The sequence below is a fragment of the Euwallacea similis genome, chromosome 23, assembly GCF_039881205.1.
Source record: "Euwallacea similis isolate ESF13 chromosome 23, ESF131.1, whole genome shotgun sequence".
Classification (NCBI taxonomy): Eukaryota; Metazoa; Arthropoda; class Insecta; order Coleoptera; family Curculionidae; genus Euwallacea; species Euwallacea similis.
This window is the reverse complement of record NC_089631.1, coordinates 1,791,861-1,810,537: the sequence shown is the minus strand read 5'-3', so window position 1 is coordinate 1,810,537 and position 18,677 is coordinate 1,791,861. Positions and strand designations below refer to the sequence as shown.

The 18,677-nt window shown below is 36.7% G+C and overlaps 2 protein-coding genes across 4 annotated transcripts in view; both read right to left on the bottom strand.

Annotated features, from left to right (window-relative positions):
* The window catches only part of Syt7 (Synaptotagmin 7), a 260,026-nt gene extending 245,443 nt beyond the window's left edge, over positions 1 to 14,583 (bottom strand). The window contains exons 1-2 of one of the 2 annotated variants that reach the window (XM_066401742.1): positions 14,395 to 14,583; positions 427 to 486 (exon numbers count right to left, since the gene is read on the bottom strand). The gene's annotated coding sequence lies outside the window, so the exon portion shown is untranslated. The remainder of the gene's footprint in view (positions 1 to 426; positions 487 to 14,394) is intronic. The other variant, XM_066401743.1, reaches the window with a different exon arrangement.
* Positions 1 to 18,677, bottom strand: part of Tao (Serine/threonine-protein kinase Tao) — an 85,347-nt gene that overhangs the window by 2,052 nt on the left and 64,618 nt on the right. The window lies entirely within an intron of this gene.

Sequence of the window (18,677 nt, the reverse complement as noted above, 5' to 3'; positions counted from 1 at the left end):
CTTTCACATAGCACCACTGTGCCATCAATGTCATTAGATTATAAGTAGCGTCGCCTATGCTGCACCATATGCCCTCTTTGTTTGCCACATTAACGTAAACAAAGACAAAAGCTATCGCGCTGGTTCTGCAATTGTAAGTGGTAAATTGGGCTGTGTTTAAATTTCATACGTACGTTATATCTTCTGCTTTTATTTAAGAACATGCATCAGAAAGGGATGGTTACAGGGCATGCAGTAACTATCGTTAGAGTTGGATCATAGGTCAATACGAATGTAATGGTGACACATGAAAACTTAGTGGGACAAAATTTTAAACTTTTTTAAGTTTTACGTTTTCGCAGGAACATTTATTTTACGATAATTACGATCTCCTTCGCAAAACAATACTTAATAATTGTTAATTTTCTGAAAATAAACAGTACTTACCAGTGATGAAAGAATTTCACTACTGCATCACCTGTTACTGTCCATAGATATGGACGTAAACTGGAAAAAAAACGCAATTGTTAGTCAATTTTTAAAAAGAGCAATTATCAACAAGTACAATTAAACTTTGTATGCTCAATATATCCCTAAAACAATGCTATCCGGAAATTTTCTGGCAACTGGAAACTGGAAAATTCCAGTTTAGAAATTTCAGCCTTCTATATCGATTTCTTCTCACACTTAATGTCTGAACATTGCTGCTTATCTCAACTCCTAAAGCGACACTCTGAACCTCTGTTACCAATAATCTCTTATAATCAGTCCCCAACTGTGACGCTTGCGGTTTTACCGGATTAAATTATTATTATCTTGAAGGTGCCATGGAACGGCGTCTCAATATTCTTGCAAAAAAAAAATCCTTCTTCGAAATTTATATTCTGTGCTAAGCTTAAGTTATCGATCCTTTTTAATAATCAAAATCTTAAATAATCCGGAATTTAACACCAGTTAATGCCTTTACCTAACTAATTGGTCCATTTTGTTTTATTATCTCGGGATTAATTCCCATGACTTGCCCGATAATTTATGAGGATCATTATTGCTACCTCCACCACTGCATTGCGAATTTCATGAATAAATCGTTGCAGGAAAATTACCTAAACTTGTAATGTCACTTTGGTGTAATGTAATGCATAAAGTTGACACACGCCAAGGTAAATGGCTTTAAATATTGTGAACTTTATCAACGGGAAACTTGGCAATTTCGCTGAAGCCTCTTTAGAAATTACAAGTTTCTCCAGACGAGGAAAAATTGAATTCCAGACTTTGGAAAACGTTCAATTCTTGTTATCATATTAAATATGTAATTTTCCAGAGTTGCATAGAATAAATTGAAAGTAAGTAAAATTGTCCATGTTGGCCCATTAGCTGTAACGGGGAAGGCTCAAAAGATTATCGATTTCCTATCAATTAAGAGAGGCATCATACAATGAGGAATATTGAAGCCGAGCTATTAATATTAAATTGCTTTGTATAGGGTATCCTCATTAAATTACCATTCGATTTACATAAATAAATTAGGAGGGAGATATGAAAACATAAAGTAATTAATACCAGGAAGTTTGAGGGGTTATTAAGAATTGAGGGCGTTCACAAGAATTGGCAAGTTTTTTCTCATTTAAGACTGTTGCAGATGTAGAAAACAGAGAATTTACACTGCTTTGTTCCATTAGAATTCTCTAATTAAGGCCTGGATACTTCTGGATTATCTTTGAAAATTTAGCCACTCAGCGTGAACCCCAATTAACCTGAGATATCTTAATTTAATCCAGTGTTAATGCGTACAGCCATTCTTCCTAATTTCCAGTAAACTTACGTAATCCACCACCATTACTTTATTCCATTTCAAATACATATTTCATGCGGGATAATAATTAATTGCCCCAATAAAATAAACGCATGTATGAATATTATACGAATAGCGTCGGAAATTAGGTTCGCTCCATCATTAAACACGAACCACTGTTTGCATACAGGAACAAATTAAAATTATGTGCTCATTAAAATTGTTTGAATCAACATCATCCAGAGTCAAATAATTAGAAAGCTGTGTGGTTGTGGAGCTTTCGCTTCAGCAAAAAAATGGTAATGCATGGTAAGTTTGCTATTTTTTCACGGTCAAGAACGTTGCATCCATAAAACAGGAAGTTAGAACAAATTTAATTTGAGAGGTGGAAGAAGCATCTCAGACATTCAGGAAAAAAAATCAACTTAAGGAATTTCAGGTTCTCACCTTAGATACTTGAAGATCTTCCCTCTTTCACTAGGTAAAATGCATTGCTTAGAACAGAGTTGTTGGACTTCTCCTCGAATAACTCAAGAGTTTTGAAAAATCTCCCTAAAAGGAAATTAACCTGAACTGACCAGAACTGACCTCTTAGAAGCCGAGAAACTTCGGGAAGAGCGTAACCGGGCGGTCCTGAAGCGTAGCCTTTGCCATTTCTGAATCTAAACGTCTGAATGATGGTGGAAAAAATTCCTCTAAAACTAGTAGAAATCTGGAAAAATCCATACACCACCCACAATCCATAGTTCTGTTATTTTTCGTTTTTTTGTAGCAATTTTTCGTAAGTTAAGTAAACGGTCACCAAAGCGTCAACAAAGATTTGCGTCCGAACTCTCAGATAAATGCGATTCTCAGTCAGTTTTAACTGAGAGTAGCGTGCAACTCCACTTCAACGGCCCCTACTTATGTGTGGAGCGTTAACCTCAAATAAAATAAAGGAAAAAATTAAACAAATTTCATTATTTACGGGGCTTTACAATTGAGACTAATTATATCTGTAATATGATCCCCAATTGCTGAAAAACCACTGAACCCGGCAAATTTTCCGGAATTCCGAAATGGCTTCCAAGCGATATATCATTAGAGGGCCTGTTACAGGCCATAAACAGGGGATTGGATATACTCCCTCGTCCATATAACTTTCTATATTTTTATCAATTCCTTATAGTTGGCCGATCCGGGTCAAGTTCAATCAAGATAGAACCGAACTGAATTCTTTTAGCCCTCGCCCAAAACTATTATCGATTGTACTTTGGTTTTGTTGGTCTAGTACGGAGTTCAGTTTTATTGCCTGAAACCGGGAACGAAAGGGAAACATCAGTGTACTTGAGGGTAGTTTCGTTTGTTTTCTGAAATTTCCCCGAAAGGGAGATCTACGATGAAGGGGAATCTTTATTGGCGTAAAAGCAGCATTCATTTACTTTCAGAAGGAATAGTTTTAAATTTCTTCAACTTTCCAGGCCCTTATAAAAATTCCGAAATCTGCTTAGAAACTCGATCCCTAAGTGAAACTAAATCCTGATTTCATCCATATTAAAGGGCATAAATGTACAAGTGCGCCCCGCATAGACAACTTCGTCGCTGTATGGAAATTTTAAATATTAGTCCTGCCACCGGTAGAGCTTGATTATACGTGACGTTTCGCGTTTAAGCTTTATATTCCTGCTACCATTCCTAAGGGAAATATGCCTATTATTACAGGACTTGCTGAATTATGGAGGACGCGCCTCGCTCACTCAGAAGGTCATAGCTCCATTAGACCAACAATTTGTTTTCGTCGGGTCCAAGGTTTCTTTTTAAAGTCCCCATCCGGAATCGATTATTATGAAAAGTTGGCGTCTTTAAAGTGGAAAGTAGCACCGAAAAGAGTGTCTGTTATTTACTGATATACCGGGTCTGTCTAGTTTCATGATTTTGAAGGTGCTTGCAAACGAAAATCCCCGCAGCTGCATTTCCAAGAAGATTAGAGAAAAGGGGAAAACGCAATTTAAATACAGAAAACCCAATTACAAAGATTTTGAATATCCTCAAAGGAATATATTATAAGCGCTTTTCTGTAGATGGCTGAAATGCACTGTACATTTTCTGCTATTAAATTAATTAACAATTGCTTCGCCATTGTCAAGAAATATTTCCGTGAATGACCATACTTCCTTTAGCACAAGGGCGCTCCGACAAACGGCTGTACCAAACTGTTTCTGTTTTCTTCTATCAGGTTATTTAATAATTCGTTCACCATTGTCAAGAAATATATTTGAGATTTTTCAATAAGGTGCTAAATAGTTGTTTATCTCATATTTCCGTTCCTCAGTTGTTTGAAGGTAATATCCGGAAAGTGATAGAAATAGTTTCTCCGTTGGTAGATTCTAATTCCCACTCTTTTTCGGCCATTCCTAAATCTATTCCGACACTGACTATTTCAATCCATACCGCGATGAACTGCAGACGAAAAATTTAAAATGAATAAAATTTTCATGAGCATTCCATCAGATTGCTATAAAGCGGCAAAAATCCTGGATTTAATCTCTCGAATTCCTTCGGCGGAAAATTAGCCAGACCACTCCAACTTACAACATGTGGATCACAACAAATTGCCTTGCCAAAATTGATCATGCCCAAGCCAAGATTAAATTCTGAAGGTTTTTATTCATTTTACTGCCATTTTCTTCTGCTCAATTGTGTCGCATTTGTGTCAAATCATTAACTAAAGCCATATACTTTAGACCCTGGAAGAATGCCTTCTCCTATGATTTACAACAGTTTTTCGTGAGTTGACATTGACCTTCCTATCTAGTATAAGGCTCTTTTCATCGATTGATCACTCCGTTCCAGACAGTTAGTGATAAAAAGTTTGCAAGAAACTTTCTAATGGTGCTAATATTGCGTCGCATTACTGTCGAAAATATAAATCGTGAAGGCAAGTATGATCATAAGCTAGAAGAAAAATTATTAATCTTGGAAAGACGTGCTTGAGAGGGAAGAGTTCCTTGGAAAAATAATGTAATCAAGTGTGGCCGTAAAAAACGAAATAGATAATAATCACTCAAAACTTAATTAAGTTTTTTCAATAATTAAAAGCTTTCCTTATGGACCCTTGAACTCTCTCCAAAGACAGCTGTGTTCCAGACGTACCCAAAGACCTTTAATAAGAGACACTCTATTAAAGGGTGATTTAATTAAAGGACTTATAGAGTCGTTATTACGTGATGTGCCTCATTTCATGTAGAGCCAATATACTGCTCATGTACTTTGTAACTTTCAATTAAAGCAGTAATTTCTAGAAAATCATTTGGGTGTAAATAATTCCTACTACCTGTAAAGTTGTTTTATCTCTGAGAAATAGTTATCTCCTCTAATTTCTCCTCCCCGCACAACGTAAGCCCTTACACAACGAAAGTTGCAAGAAAACTGTCCAACGCATGCGCCTTCTTGATTAGCTGACGATTTCATGAAAGTTTCTTGCACCTTGCCAGCTCAAATCTCGCATTACGTTGCGCAAGTTTCAGCTGCAAGTTGCAAGAAAATTGTCAAACGCATGTGCATTCTTAATCAGCTGGCTATTTCGTGAGAGTTTTGTTTGTGTTTTAGCTCGAAGACAGTGAAGAAATGATACAAAATTAAACGTTTCACACCATGAATTTTAGAGTGTTTGTTCCTTGTTTGGAGAACAACGTAAACACATTTCAGGAGTAATCAGACGTGAAAAGGGCGCTATAACGTTGGAGGGAAAAGTAGGTTAAGGAGAAGTTAAGCTCTATTTTTATATAATCAATTTTGAGCGTTTTTTGCTGCTTTGTAAAACATCCCATATCGTAACGTGGCCATATCTGCGAAAATCCCAAGTTTCGTTTTTTAAACTTTCCCTATAAATAAAGAGAACGGAGATTAGACTATGGAGGAATTAGGTTAAAAATGCATAAAATAAATCAAAACTTTGTTTGTTTTGGGGATAAGTGGTACCGACTTCTCGCTCCTATACAAGGTGTTTTAAAAAAATGTTCAGGAATTAAGGGTATGATTTCTTGACTCATTCTAAGGAAAAAAGTTCCTATTAACATCGGCCCGCAAACGCACCGTTTTCGAGGTACAGGGAGTCAAAAAAAGATGTGTCAAAAAAAACACTTTTAACTTTTTTTCCTTACTTAAAGAAGATGTTCTACGTGTCCATCTGTCGGAATTCACATCTTCGCCAAAAAAAAGCTCTTATTCTTTCGAACAATCCTGGATTTTGTCTAATTGTTTTGCACTCATTTTCTATTTGCTGTTGTAGTTCATCCTCATTATTAATTAGACTCGAATATATCAGTTATTTTAAATATCCCCAAAAGCAAAAGTCAAGTAGGTTTAGATCAGGAGATCTAGGTGGCCATGATATAGGATCTCCCCATCCTATCCATTTGTTGTTATATTATATAATACGTTTCATTTAAAAAACGTCTTACGAGGATAAAAAAGCATGGTGGGGCCCTATTGTGTAAAAACCATTGGTTAGCTCTATCAATTAAGGGAACATCTTCAAGTAATAGGGGTAAAGTGTTAATTAAAAAGTGCAAATAATTTTCTCCATTTAAACTATGTGGTAAAAATACTGGACCAATCAAATGATCTCCAAAAATGCCCAGCCAAACATTCACAGAATACCGGTGTTGATGTTTTGTCTCCATAACAGCATGAGGGTTTTCATCTGCCCAAATATGGTTGTTATGAAAATTGATTATTGTATTGTTTGTAAAAATAGCCTTGTCAGTAAATAAAATATCAGCGATAAAGTTTGAATTTTCGACAAGTTTTCCTAACAGGAATCTACAGAAAACAAGTTTGGAATCATAATCCGGAGCTAAAAGAGCTTGTACCCATTGGATTTGATAAGGATACAGCTGCTGTTCTCCAGGCTAACAAATTCTCCAGACTACAGAAGCATTAATGTTTAACTCCTCTGCTATTGTTCTGGTGCGGATTTTCTTCTACTCTTCTTAGAACATGTTCTTAAGTTTCTGGAGTTGTCACTGATCTTGGTCGCCCACGTTTTTGAACGTTAAATGAACCAGTTTCCCTTAATCGTTGATGCAGTTTCGAAAAAATATTATATGATAGAAGCACACAATTAGGAAATGTCTTTGCGTATAATCGCCATGCTTCAGCAGCTTTGCTATTAGCACGACCGTACATAAAGTGCACGTCGGCCATCTCTAAATTAGTATAAAAAGGCATTTTTATACAGGGTCTCTCTAAAAGGTCTTTGCAAAGCTCTACCATAGATAGCTGAGATTAAAATAATACGATTTAATCATATTTGCCCTAGTCTAAAAGTTGATAAGAATCGAGCTACAGGGTGGCAAAGTTGAAATGTAAAATTCAATTTTTGGCCATAATTATTAAACGGCAGGAGGAAAACCCATGAAATTTTTTACAAGGGGGTTTTTCAGGACGAGAAATTCATATTTGCAAAAAAAATTATGTAAATCGTAGAGGTCGCCACATACGCATTGGGTACTTGTTTAATCTCTTCAAGCATTTTTGTTCCTAACGGTAAACCACGTTTGGGTGAAAAAACGTATTTGTGCGGTATTTTTACTTAAAAAATGTATACCTTAATCAATTCGCTAACTGCAACCATTTTCGAGAGAAACGTTTGTAAAGTAACTGTAAAAAATGCATACATTTTCCAGTCTCAGGTACGAACTATTTTTAGTTGCCAAGAAAGTATTATTATTGTTGTTATAGTCAAATTGATCTTCCCGAAAGTGACAGCATTTTTTTGTAAGAGTTTTCATTTTGTACTTTTAAGTTTAGTGCTAAAAGTAAATTTTGATTTTTATTTACATTAAGGCGGTGCACTATACCAATGCACAATACACGGATGTGGTATTGGTATTTGAATTCTGTTAAGGAAATGGTCGAGAATGTGTTTGAATTTCCTCTGAAAGATTCCCTGGAAAATTTACATTTTTGTCATTTACTTTATAAGCGTTCCTCTCAAAAATTATTGCATTCAGCGACTTGATTGAGGCATACATTTTTTAAGCAAAAATACCGCGCAAATACGTTTTTTCACCCAAAAGTGGTTTACCGTCAGAAACAAAAAAGCTTGAAGGGCTTAAACAAGTACCCGATGCGTATGTGGCGCCCTCTGCGACTTACATAAATTTTGTTCACAGATATGAATTTCTCATCCCAAGAAACCCTCTTGTAGAAAATTTCATGGGTTTTCCTCCCGCCGTTTAATAATTATGGCCAAAAATTGAATTTCACATTTCAACTTTGCCACCCTGTAGCTCGGTTATTATCAACTTTTGGACCAGGGCAAATATGGTTAAATCGTTTTGTTTTGATCGCAGCTACCCATGGTAGAGCGTTGTAAAGGCCTTTTAGAGACACCCCGTAGTGACAAAGAATGAGCACAAACTGGCAGCACAACAGTTAACACTACTAAATAACATTTGCAACATCACATTTCCATGAACAGAAAGCAATAACAACAACAACAAAGATAGCAACACCGGTATTCTTTTTTTTGACACCCTGTATCTCGAAAACGGTGCGTTTGCGGACCCATGTTAATAGGAACTTTTTTTCTTAGAATGGGCCAAGGAAACACACCCTTCATTCCCGAACCCTTTTTCAAAACATCCTGTATAATCCTGGGAGCTTTAGGATCGTTAGGTGTTCGTGGCGCTTATCTAATGTTAAGGCCCCAAATTTACGTCGTCAGTCAATATATTTACACCCTAGAGGTGCTGAGTCTTCTCAACACTCATACATCAATTAATTACATTTCGAGAGTGTAAAAAACTGATTTATAGCGGAAAACAGGGTTCCTCGAGAGGAGAGGCATTACATCTGTGGAATAACATGCGCAGGTGATTTATCGGGACTTCTTTAGGACATTTATAGATTCCCAGATTTCCGCAAAATCCGTGGAATACGTGACTACTTTCGTAATCAGGTCGATGAAAGCAAATTTGCAGCGTCATCCCTCCACAAAAGACATCAATTCGCACCGAGATTTGCGACGTCGTTGTTCTAACTTCGCCTATCTTTCATCTTCTCTGGGTTTACTCTTCACAGGGGAAAATGCGGAATAAAGTCGTTTTATTCGGAGATGCATCTACAACAGTTGTTGATGGATATAAATTCCATCAGTTTACATTTGGGATTATAACGATCAGCCGGCACGAAACTGAACGATCCAGATGAAACGATAAGGAAAATCAATGGGTTATGCGGGACACCGGAATCGATATGAATGTATTCCCAAAATATACTAATTTTCCTTTAAATGTGGACATTTATGCCAAGGTTGCTGGTGGAGAAGCGCTCTTTCCATGCAGGGCTATTTAACTGGAAAATTGTTATGTATAAAAGGGGGAGGTATATAAATTGCTATTGGAAAAGTGAAGGTTCTGGAAATGAGTCCTTTGTGAAGGCGAAGGTTAACCGTTTCCATTCAGGACATTGTTGCATACGAACTCTTGCTGCATGCATGAGTCATCGAACCATAAATTTATAACTTTGAAATCGAGAATCGACAATTTTCTCAATTCACTTCTCCAATAGCGAAACGCGCTCCTTATCGCCCTCAAACCAATAACGGGTTATTACACACTTCCAGTGAATAATCAACAACTAGTTCTACCACTGTCACTTCAAGTTTCACTTTGTAATTGTGTTACGTGATGACGTTGATATATTATTATCAGCACAAGTCTGATTAATATCCATATCAAACATGTATAAAGTGAGTGATTGAGAGTTTGAGCAGGTGGAGTTGTTGGAATTGATTAAACACAGCGGTGTAACAGATAAATCGTCAAATGTGCTTTTTCCCATTATGGAATTTACAGGGGCAAATGCGACGGAAATGCTGGATCAAGATATCCAACTGAATTCGTAACTCCTCTGCAGAATCCTGTAACGCGACTGAGCTTAGAACTCTAAGAGCTTTTAAAAATGCTAAAACTCCTCCAACAGCATTGCAGGTGGTGGCTCAAAATACCGGGACCGACATAAAAATCAAATACAATTTTTCATTAATTTAGCGATTGATTAAAGGTGTAATTTTGCATCTTCACCTGGGCCACAACCATCTGAGAGGGACAAACAAACAGCAAACAGGACAAAAAAACATCTTCAGAACATTTAAAGACGCTTTCCGAAAAAATAACTTTTTAGAGTAACTCGGAAGGGAGGAGCTTATACTAAAATGCATGCGAGGGAGTGAGACAAAAAACTTGGTCGAACTCTGCAAGAAAGTGACGAAAAAATCCTGAGAATGGTTGCCCAAAATTTCTCAAAAACGAGAGTAACTAAGACGGATGCTCTTTTACCGTTACATTACAACATGATTGCTTAGATCTCTTCTCCTTGAGCCAACTTCGAAACTCTTGCAGTTTCTAAGATACAAATCCTTTCATAACACACACAGTGAATTTACCTAAAACATTATCACAACTCGAACTCTAGAAAGGTGCATTTTGGCTGGTGTAAATTAGAAATAGGCACATGAGAATATTACACGTTCCAAAGTTTCCAAAATTGAGAACTTTCCAGATGGAAGGAAATAAACGTTTTAAGGAAAGTTTCCGGAACATGCAGAAAGTTGCTGATAGAATTGTCGTTTTGTTGCGCCTTAAGGGCGATTCCTGAAAATTTGACTTCATATTGCTTCACGAAGTTTAAGTAATTGAGTCAAAGTGTTTTGAACAGGTAAGCTTGAGAAGCCAATAATTTTCTCATTTAGTGATTGAACCCATTTCGTCTGAACTCACTCTATAATATGTCAACTTTCCACCTAGACCTAAATTTCAGCTTTTAAAAAATCGCCCTTTCAAGGCAAAATTCGTTATCCTTTCCATAAGTAATGACGAGAACATGCAAAAGCATTCTTGCTCCATTTTAAACCCACCATGATGGGCCTTTTGACAAAACGCTCTGCTTCATATGCAGGAAAATATTGCCTCGAATTTGTTGCCAGGGCTTCTCAAGAGTGAATCATGAGCCACTGAACCTAAAAGTGCTTCACAACTACAGGAACTTCAAAAGGGAATATTTTAGATAGATCTCTGGAAAAATATCTATGCAGGGTGCCAATTCGACATCGCTGATTATTTGAACGCTTCGTTGGAATCCGGGATAAATACCTAGAAACAAAGTGCCTATCATACCTTAACAGATTATGAATTCCATCACCCGTGTGAAGCAAATAAAATTATTTCGGTCCCCGTGAGTTTCCCAAATTACAGGATTCTGTCGACTGGCGAAGCTGCACCCCTATGTAATGCTAATCCTGCCCCATACATTATCCGAGGCACAATAAAAACTTTTAGAGAGCGCTGGGGGTTGTACAGCTTTATTCGGAACTACATTACGTGCCTTGTTTTCCAGATGGCCCTCGGTTTTCTAACAAATTATCTTTAGTACCGCAACACCTAATGAAGTTTAATGATGTCAATCTGAGGCAGATATCTCCCTTTTTGAGTCGTTTTAAGGCGATGGTGACGCGACTTTCGCCCTAGAAACTAAAACCTTGGATCGATAATTTATCCAAATTTAATTAGATCTCGAGGTATAAACAACACGCACACCGTCCCATAAACAATTTACTGAGTGTTCGATTCAGAAGCCTAATTAAGGAATAGAATTACTATTATGTAAGCACTTTGAATTATTGCGGTGAGCTCACTTGTTGGGAAGTTGGTTCTATTAGGAACCGTCAGAAGTTTGCAGGAAGAGGGAGATTTGTTATACTCGAAATTAGACACGTCCATCAAACTATCCGGGGGTTGTAATAATAATGAGTTGCTATATTTAGACCTGAAACCTGGCTTTTTGAGGCTCGATTTGATAGATGGAGACCTCGTTTTCTATGCTTTTTAACATTCAGCCTTTTGGCTCAGCCGCAGATAGAGAGCGAAACGTGGGGAAACTAATGAACGCAAAGCTAAACTAACTTTGAGCTGAAATAACTCTCCCAATATCGAGTAGGTGCTTTCCATTTTCCAATCTAACTCGGAATTCTCACGAGGTTCTCCATGATCCACGACTTCTCGTTTTGGAATAACCCGCGAAGAAGGCCCCTCTCCAAATCCTCCTATGATGCTTTCCGGATCTCTGCATCCGCTTCCAAATTGTGAATTAATCACGGATTAGGCTCGTCGTCCATTTTCATATTTTTCTGACGATTTTGTGCGACAAACAAATTAAAAACCAATAATAAGCATTTGATTTTATCGCTCATTTGATTTTAATGTGTGCCATATCTGTGTTTTATGGCGCCGTAAATGTGTCATGAACATAACTGGCTCGGGCGAATAATCAACCATGGGGCAATTCGACCGTTTGCGACCATTTGTAACTCGGAAAGAACAGATATTCCATACGCTAAACTTTTATGGCAAACTGGGGAGAACAAAGGTGGCCCTTTCTTTAACTCGACCGTGGGAATCTCGCTAACCGAGAAAGGTGCCAGATCGGCTGAATTGAAGAGAATCTGCGTAATTTGGAAATCAAAAATTTTTCCAAAAAATCCGACGAGTCCCGGGGATTTTTCAAAAAATCTTGACGTTTTGGAAGAAAATTTTAATGATTATTGGCGTAAGAAACAACCGAAGACATGAAACTTCTGTATGATGTAACTCTCGGCGCTAGTTTCTATTAACCTAAATTAACCTAATTTAACGAATTAAATGAAAGCGATTGCATGAATCTCGGTCCGAACTAACCCGATTGAACTTCCACACCAAGTGATAAACCCCTTCATAAGGCGAAAGCTTTATTTCGGGTTATGAAGTCATCGGGTCACTGGTAATTAAGTTAAGTCGGATTTATCTCGCAATAATCTAATTGCGTCCCCTAAATTTTCTATGCTGGACTAGGAGGAATCTTTGGAAAATGGACGCGTTTATATTTATCTAAATTAGTATCGTAATGAAACGATTAAGAAGATGGAATACTTATTTGGAAGTGACCCTCTGCATGCTTAAATGGGCCTGAAATAACGTTTGTTAACCTAAAATAACCATAATTAACCTAAATGTGTCCATCTACTTGACATTGGATACTGCAAAGACCTGGAGAGTTTCAGGGATTCCGTAATTAACTCAAGATTTCTATGTTCCTTAGAAGAATGGCCTTATGAAAAAGTCAAAGTTTACAAAAAATAAGATTAACCGTCCCCTTCGGAATGCAGTGGGATTATCTAGAAACTTTAATAATTTAAAGTCAGTTTACGTTTTCGAACAAAGGCCCGTAATTGGTTCTATGTGTAGGAAACCAGGCTTTTCTAGTAGTTATTAGAAATGCTCAAAAAGTGCTTTTTCCCTTCCTATAGCAGGCATACGACCTTTTCATTCAATTATAACATTTCAGAAAAATTCTGATACATGTCGCTAAATTTTCAAGGGAGGCGAATAATTGCATTTACCTGGCTCTTCCGGGGGAAAGCCCTAAGCCCCAGAGGCACGTTCAAAAAACAGGTTTAATGAAAAGTGCAGCTTCCCGATACCACATTCACAACAGCCTTCTTTAACATCCATTTCTCAGCAATTATCTTTTTAATTTAATCATTGTGGACGGATTTTGTTGACTCGAAACTTCCTACGTAAATTAGTTCGTCATTTTTTGCTTTTGGGCCCTTTTCTATGATAAACTTTTAAGGTTTAAACGAAAATGTAAAAATATATATAAGCCAATCGTGACGGTACTTGGTACACATAACGAATTCACTGGAATTCTTAGTTATATATGCAGATCAGATTAAAATAGGGCTGGAATTACACACAACAACCATTAAATTGATCAAACATGGATTTATGATAACAAGGTCGTGATGCAAGCAACCTTCAAAATCGTGAAAATGGGCACTAATATGACTCTGTATCTTAAGAACCGAAGGAGATTTTGTAAATCCGTTTATGGAGGGCATAGAGCACATCGAGACCATTAATTTAAGCTATTGTCTAAGGCAATTGCTCCACGTGGTCCCGAGATATCGAGGTTTCGAATTTGAAAAATGGCAGAAAGTAGGTGCCCCCCTTTAGAAATTTTTATCAAAATTCCAAATTTTTTAACGTGACGATTTTCGGTCTATTGAAGTGATATGAATCCTATATAAATCCTGGATATCTCAATTGAGATTCTGTAGAACTGGATCAGCATTTTTAGGGATTTTCACGTTACAGCATCTTCAATATGGCAAAAAACGGGTATTAATGTGACCCTTGAAGGTCGTAATCGAATTTAAAAATAATTACCGAGGAAAGTAGCCCAAAAGGTCCAAATTCAAATAACGTGTCGGAAGACTCTAAGAAGCTCTAAACATGCTTTTAATGACTTGGGGCTTTGTCGCCGGAAAGTTAAGTTTAATGCCATTATTCATCACCCTTCAAAATATTATTGTCGTGTATCCGGGCCTTTCTAAAATTTTTTACCGTGAGGAAAAGATAGGGGCGGCTTCTGTTGGAACGAAAGCACTGCAGAAACAGCAATTAATGTACCATTGATTGCTATCAGAGATAAACACTTTTGCACAAGATAACGTACATATTGATTAACAAATTGTGCGTAATTACAAGCATTTCCCTTGTTTACTCCAACAGAAAAACATCATTATCACGAAATCCTACCTGAATCCTCCAATCTTCTCCTTGAAGTATTTCCCAAAAACAACCGAGTCAGCAGAAACAATCCACCAAAAAGCACTAAAACAAACCACAGTAAAGCACAGGAACTTTTCGGAAAAGCTCGGAAAAGTTTATCTCAACGGACCGCACTGTCGCGGCGTCTTTTTCTCGACAACGCGCGAAATCTACTGGCGTCGCGACGCCATATACGCGCGATACAGAGGACGCCGGCCCTTTTCCCATTCGGAGACGCCGAACCCTTATATTGCTCTTTTGCATGTGGTGATGGTTAAAATTAGTTTTTGCTGTGTTGTTTTAATCGAAATTAATGTTTGATTGTAGATTAGCAAACGCGTTTATTATTCAGCTTAATTCGGTCGGTCCATCGGAAAAATTATGTTTTTTCCTGTATTTGTCCTTAATGGAATATTTTAATGTATTTGGGTTAAGGCCGTTGCCTAGGAGGGAGGTCTTCGGTCATGAAATTTAGGGGTGTGGAGAATTAATTAAGGCTAATCATATTGGTAATCTGTTGCCGTATGACACCCATCGTTTTAGAGCTCTTTGTACAGGAAAAATGCAACAAAGCAGCGAATTACGCTGATAATCAGGTCGAATGGTCGAAGACACGAAAAGCCTTGGAAAACGCGATAAAAAATTCAATAGTTTTAGTCCTTATCATCAATCATTTCCCGCAAATAAGGGAAGTTCTTAGATAAATTTTCAATAGAACTCAGCATGCAGAATGAAACTCTTAACTGAAATGTTGAAGAAAACGTAAAATCCATGAAGATTGAATGAAAATTAAACGAATAGTCGAGATCCCACTCGAACTGAAATGGATGGGCGCATGCTGAACTCAGAAAATCAATTTTGCAGCATCAGCAATTTTGACCAGTATCGGTATGATTAAATACATCAGAGCTTATATATTAGATAAAGTAGTACAAAAAAACTTGTAGATTTGGCTGTGCTTGAGTTTCTTTAGGAAAAATTGCTTTTTCTCATTTTTCTCATCTTCATTATTCCTTAATTTTTCAGGTTAGTTCATGTAATCAGAAGCAACACTTTGCGACAGTTCCTGATGGAAGAAAAGAGAAATCCGAGGTGTTTTCGTGAATAGGCGGATGCGCAGGAGGAAGAAAGCCCAGGTGAATCCCCTATTAACCAGTCGCCAGAAAACCAGACTGGATGTCTTAGGAAGATTTCACCTCGCGAGAATATATATAAAGGTTAGCTCAGGTTAGTTCTTTAGAATAAATTGCGTTTCCTGAGACAAGAGACTTGAAAGTGAATTCAAGAGGTAATTTAAAAACCCTGAGTGATGATATGATCATGAAGCTGATTTAACGGGGTGCTCTCTTTGCTTTGCTTTTTACATTTTTTCTATGTACAGACTACTATAAAACCGCGAATTTCCATGTTGTATTAAACATCTAGCGGAAAGCAAAAAAAGTAATGGAATATAATTAATAAAATATTCAAACATCCATAAATAAAACATAATTTCAATAAAACATCAGAGCTGGAAGATTCCATGCATTAAAATTGAGAGGCAAAAACAATGATTTTTTCCCAAATGGTGCATAAGGGAGCTTGGGACAGGTTCTAACCCTGAAGTCTCCTAGTTTCGTATCTAAAACTTTCTTGTAATGCACTTTTCATATTACAGCCCTATTGAGCTCCATTGTGGCTCTTCCCCATCATCAACAATATTTATGGCCTTTTTATTTTCTTCGACTAGGTATCGATGGATAAAAATAAAACTCAACAACATAAAAACTCTTTCGTTTCCTACTGGTGCTCCCCTAAAGTAATCATTTTCAAAAGAGTTCTTTCAAAGACCTCAAAGGGACTCATTAGCTGCGTTATAAGAACTAAGTATAGTGGCAAAGTTACCACAGCTGTTTGTCAATGCGATATTCAAGTAATTTACCATTTTTCTCTTGAATACTAACGTGAAAGGGCATTTCAAAGCAAATTAGCATCAAAACCAACCAACCAGTTTTATAATCGGTTGTAAGAACTCAAGGGAATTTGAGTAACAAATATGATTAAAGGAATTAAAATGCTTGTTTAAAAAAAGTTTTGTACTAAAAATAGGGTTATGGATCCTCAACTTCCGAAAGTTTAAGATTGTAACCGAGTTTCTGGCATCTCCTTCAAAACAGGCGAATAAATATTACAAACTGGAATACTTAATCAGATTTATAACCTAAGGAAGCGGGAACTTCTGGGAGTTTATGGCTTTTTTTCAGGGAACACTTGCGAAATTGTTATTATTTAGGTTTATCGTAAATCGAACTGCTTATGGGAATAGAATAGACTAGCCGGCCCTCTTTTCTCTATTTCATTGCCTTATTTCATCCCATCTGTACGTGGAGAATGCTATCTGAGCATTTATACGCCAGTTTCTCTAAATAGTTCAAGACATTGTTCTCTATGAAATTTTCCTCTTTTTACAGTTTAATTTTTCCAGAACTGGAACTGTAATAGTCTGATTTAATTATCGGGGGTGACGTAATAAGTTTAACGAAAATTATCGATAATTTTTGGGATACTTATATATGTATAGCAAAAAACGTTCGATATCAACCACTTAAAATTAAAGCAAATTCCCTAATTTTGTCTTATTAAACCTCCAATTACCACCACTATTCTCTCCCAATTCAAATCTAATCCAGCATAGCATATACCTATCTTTGTCTCGTATACGCACTTAAATGAAAGCTAAAAATGAACGTACATGTCAACTGCATCCAGTCTGCTGTACTACTTAGAGTAACAAGGATCAATATCATATACATATATCATTCGTCTTCGCCTCGCCTATACTCACACAACAAACAAAGATGACTATATGATACAGAGTAGGAAGGACTCACTAGGAGGTTCACTGTATTGGCACAGTGGTGGCAAATGAAAAATTTATTATCAAAAGTAGCAATTTATTTTAAAATAATCCCTAATTTTCAATACACTGATTGTATTACATATGATTATTTTTTGCATTGGAACGTTTCTTTTACTTTTCCTATTCGCTAAACCGAACTTCAATAATCACTCCCTTCTAAAGTACAATATCGATTAGATAGGGCGTCGAAATACAAATTGGAGTACTTCAAGTTTATGCGGCTAATTCTCATATCCTTTCTATCCCTTAGGCTATTAAATTACTATTACGCTTTTGTCTGAATGCAAATAGCTCTAAAGGGACACATTTTTTAAGTTAATTAGTAACATACAAAAAGCTGCAAATATATACTTTTTCAGAAGCTTGCTACGTAAAAAATGTCTTTGTGGTGGTCCTCAACTTGGGCTTTATGGGTTTTCTCGGTAAAGTAGAACAATTCTTAAGCTGAGCTTACAAACTAAGCAAACTTATGGAGTAAAGGCAAGTTTCCTAATAAAGCTTAATATATGGGCATTAAATTATATAGATAAGAAATGAATAATGCTCCCAGGGATTTAGTTTTAGTCAGTCGATTATTACGACAAAGGAAATATCTACTTTATATAATAGTTTTTTTGCGGTAGTTGTAAAAAAAGAAACTCCTCCTTTTGATTAAATCATCTTTGCCAACTAATCGAATTAGCGCTAATAATACTTAATTTTTTAAACACCTAAATTCACCTTTTCAGGCTTCAGCTTTCCCAGCTCTTCTGGAATTTCTCCGAAACATGATTAAAAAATGATTTCTTAGGGGAGATATGCCCCCTCCCCAGATGTAAACGAATTCGCTACCCACCATTTTCCCTCATCTCATCGCATTTCCGTAAAACATAAATTTAATTTTGCTTATCCAGTTTCATGGGCGAAATGCGTTTGATGTTCTTTTTCTCCGCTGAATTTGCTCATTTTTTGCTTTGGGAGTCTAATGACATCACTTCACAGGTGATCGAAAAAACCTGGAGTCTCAGGTTCAAGTATAATAATATTTATTTCAGTCGCCACGCAGTCAAGAATCTCGTTTTTGGTGAATTTCAAAAATTAAATTTTAATGGTTAATGGAAATTAATGGAAACTGTAAATCTCCTCATCGACTAAAAGCATTTTAATTTATCATGAAAGGCAAACTTCTTGTGGAATTATTTGTTTTTCATCTATCGCTGTTAAAAAGCGAGTTTTGCCCCAGTTTTCCAAACGCCAATAAGAAGAATTTTATGGTAAAATGTTTAATCAAGCAGAAAATAGTTTCTGACAGAAATACAAGTCATGTCGATAACCTGTGCGATCTGGCCACAAGATACAGGTGCTTTTATTTATTTTAAAAATGCCCCTCGCA